A 4,410-nucleotide genomic window follows, 5' to 3' on the forward strand; every position below is an offset into this window, starting at 1 on the left:
CGCGCCCCTCTGCACCGGTGCGTGGAGGTGTCGGGCTGTGAGAGGCTGTGGGAGGCGGGAGATTTAAACCCGGCTGCGACGCCGCGCTGCCCTCGGCGCCCCCGCCCGGGCGTCCGCCTTCACTTCCCTCTTGCTGTCGCCTAACCCGACGGGGCCCCGGTAAACTCCGGGAGCCTCTGCGGTCCTTCTTGGCCGAACTCCTCGTTACTTAGTCCAGCGAAATGACAAACCCCGCACCGGTCAGAACATCAGCGCGAGGAACTGAGTGTGAGACCGCCGAGGCGTGGTCAAGTGGGAGGAATTCTCGGCTTCCTCGTCTTAGCCCTTAGCTCCCGTCCGCCCCCCCCCCAGGCCCCCACGGCACCCGACTGAGGGATGGCGCCCTCCGTGCCATCCGTGCGAGGCTCTAAGCTTCCGAGCCTGGGTCATGCCTGTGTCCTCAGCAGCTTCGCAGTACCAGTGCCTGCGCGCGGGAAATGTTCACGTTCTATAGTTAACTCTCATTTTAAAGTTTTGAAGAGGATTAACAACTGTTTAATAACTGACCTCACATACACCTACTTTGTTGTCTTAAATGTCTTCAGGAGCAAAGGGTAAAATGTGAGCCTAAAAACCTCAGGAAAAAAAAAAAAGGAAACAAGGAAAAACTGCATTACTGGTGGAAAATAATTTAAATCCGAAGTGCTTTCTTTTTAAAGTGACTCAAAAAATATTATCAACTTTCCTAAAACGGTACAAAATGCTAATTAATTACAGCTATGATGTATAGGCTAGCAAAGAAAAGGGGTTACCCTTGAAGTGATAACTAAAGTCCATGAGATCATGAAAGATAAAGGTGGGGTGATATTCTAGATTATTACAAAGTACACACCTTAAAAACCTGAAAAGAGGTAGGTTTTCAGTAGGCAATGGGGTAGGTTATTTATACTACATAATTAATTTGGACTGAAAACATTATTATATATTTAGGCCAGGGAATTCTTAACCTGAGATATATGGGATTTCATGGAATGGGTGAATACCTGAAGTAACGTGCAAATTTTTTTTTTTTTTTAAAGAATTCACAGCTTTCCTCAGATGCTCAAAGTCTACATCCTTAAAAGGGAAATAATTAGCATTTGGCAAATATAATTGTTGTACTTCCTCAGATCTTTCCTGATTCACTCGTGGTAAATTTGGTGTCCCTCCTAAAGGGCATACCTCTACTCTGACTCAGTAGCTGTCATGTGATTATTTACCTGCCTGTGTTCCTCATTAAAGGCTGAGCTCTTCCAAAGTGAAAACCTCATGCATTTCTATAGCCTTATCTCTTAGCACAGTGCCTGATATATACCAGGTTCTGAACGAATGTGTATTCAATCAATAAACAAACAGAAACAAAGATAGCTAATGGATAACTGAAGAATACATTGTAAAATATCTGAAAACAACTGAACATCTTTCTCCCCAAAGAATAAATGGTAAGCAAAATGACTTTCAAAATGTTACCATGCACCATAGCAAGTTTCTTGGGATATTTTAGAAAATGGATATTAAACAAATAGCTTCTTCAGATCAATCTGAAGCAGAGAAAGACCCCCAAGGAATACCAGGAAGTCAGAGTAGTGAGGCTTGGCCAGATCTGTTGGCTTTGTTCACTTAATTGGGAAAATTACCAAAAGTTACACAATGTCTCCAAGCCACTATAAAATGTAGCATTTATACATAATCCCCTTTTGTTCACTGGTCACTAAGTGTGCAATTGGGGGCACAGCATAGGAATGGTTTCAGCAACTGAGGTAGAGCTGCTGACACTCCTCCAGGGCAGGAATCTGGTCTTCTTACTCATGGTATTCGATTAGTGTTTGTGGAATAAAATTAATAATATTCCTTTAGCTGTTGTATTGATAAGGAAATATTTAAATATAGTAATCCTTTAACAAGTGAGGCTGCTGCAATAGTTAAAATTTAGTGTTTCATAATGTTTTAAAAAACAAAAAAGTTTAACATCACTAAAAGATTTTATGGGAATTTCACTTAGTACAAACAGTTCTATAAATGTTATTTAATTTTCTATCAACATATTAACATATTTATCCTAGTATAAACAGTGTTTATCTCCATTGTAGCCTTTTACAAGTTAACTGAAAGACCATTAGATGACTTGGGGCTCCACAAATCTGGGTTCCCAACCTGGAATCAATGTCCTTAGAGAGCAGGGATCTTTTATTAATATTTTTGTACTATCAAGCAACTATGGGTAATCTCCCAAATAAAATCTCAATTGGTATTAGAAAACATATTAAGAATTCTACCGTTTTGTACTGTTTTACTCTTATGGAGGATTAGGGAATCTACTGAACTGATGTCATGGAAATAGTTCCGTTTCTTCAAGGTGTTCCACTTTCTTTGTAATCTGAGCTTATCAAGGAAGACAGAAGCAACAGTCAGTGGCAGTGAAGTTATGTATGGAGAGCTATCTTCCAGATGCCCACACTATTAATTACTTACGTATGGCAAGCTAAACATGCTCTCTCCCCCATACTGCGGTTTTGTTTATTCAAGTAAGGCTAGAAATAGAGACAGTATTATTCAAGAGATTTTTTAAATGTGAAATGTTCTATATAAAAAAAGTATTTCCAGGCCCTGAAACAACCATTGAATTTAATTTGGTAATAAGTCCCAGGCATGTTCTTTATATTTTTACTAACTAGACATAGAATTGTTTGACATTTCTAAACTGTATCAGATTGTACATAACAAGATCATTTCTCTGTAGTCTTTTTACTCAAAGGCGTGCCTCCTACCTCTATCACTAATAGGCTATATACCTTCACATTAGGTATTTAACCTGTCTGGGTTGTGGTTTCCTTTAATAACATGAACAGCATGATAATTCAAATGATATGAATAACAAGATAATTTCTAAAGTTCCTTTTTGCCATATACAATTCCTATATGAAAATACAGAAATGGATCTGGAAGTATACATTTATATATTATGCTAATATATTTAGCGGTATACTAAAATGAATTTTAAAGGCAGAAACATGCAAAGCTGAGCATACGGTAATTTGGTACCAATAAATGCCACTTAACATTTTAACCTTTCTTTCATGTAAGTGAGAACATTTTCACACCTATTCTTTACATTTATGAAGACAATGTTCTTGTTTTCAATGAATTAAGAATTGGCAGAATATGTACTAGTTAAGAGCTTGACCTCTAGACTCAGATAAATCCAAATTCAAACCTTGACAGTGTTTACTGGCCGCATGAAATCTGGTCAAATAACTTGACCTCTCTAACATATATATTCCTCTTCTTTAAAATACAGATTATTTAGTACCTATGTCAGAGGATTGTATTGGTGGGATAGTTTTTTGACATATTAATCGACACTGCCAGAAAATAATTTACTTCCTCAAACCTGCAAATCCACGAAACTAATATTGGAACAAAGTCAGCCAATCTAATTCTATTAAACATACAAACCAAAAACAACAACAACAACAACACACACATACACACAAAAACCCCCACCTTTCTACTAAGTTAAAGATATATCTGGTTTATATAACAAAATAATAACATTGTTAATATGTTTGATACTAGAAATCTCTGACAGTAAAAAAAAGTCAGTATTAAAGTGACTAAAAGTTCCATTTGTTTTTATACCTGGCAGTTTCTTTTTTTATTATTTATTTATTTAATTTATTGGGTTGACAATTGTTAGTAAAATTACATATATTTCAGGCGTACAATTCTGTATTACATGATCTATAAATCCCGTTGTGTGTTCACCACCCAGAGTCAGTTCTCCTTCCATCACCATATATTTGATCCCCCCTTGGCAGTTTCTCGTTAGTGAAGTTTGAATATCACTTGCCTAATGAAACCTGATTTCAATTAGTGGCTTTTTAAAAGAAAAAAGATATTAATTGACTATCCCTCGCATAGCATTGTCTTAAAATGACATTTTTTTCCCTTTTAAGAATAGGGCTATGTAGTATATATCAGATTAACATTTCTCTTTATGTTTGCTTTATATAAGAAAACATAAGCAAATAATCTTTTCAAGATTAGAATATATCAAAAGAATTTTTGTGTGCAGATATTACTGTTAATCAGAAATTCCCAGATTGCATTTATTTTGTTTTGCACGGTTGTTTGTTCAATTACGTGTATTTTGTATCATTTCAAACTGTCCATTTATTTCTTCCCCCTGATAATGCTAGGAAACATTCCAATATATTATGTATTGTTGACAGTAATTCCAAAATAGTCATTCTAAATTAAAAGTAAAGGATATGGTAAAGCAAATACTGGTCATCTGCTCATAGCAAAGCTATTATAATGTTTTCCTACATTCTACATAGAATAAAAATAGTAGATAAAGATTCTACCCTACTAATCATCACAGCCAGGTTT

The sequence above is a fragment of the Rhinolophus hipposideros genome, assembly GCF_964194185.1.
Source record: "Rhinolophus hipposideros genome assembly, chromosome: 6".
Lineage (NCBI taxonomy): Eukaryota > Metazoa > Chordata > Mammalia > Chiroptera > Rhinolophidae > Rhinolophus > Rhinolophus hipposideros.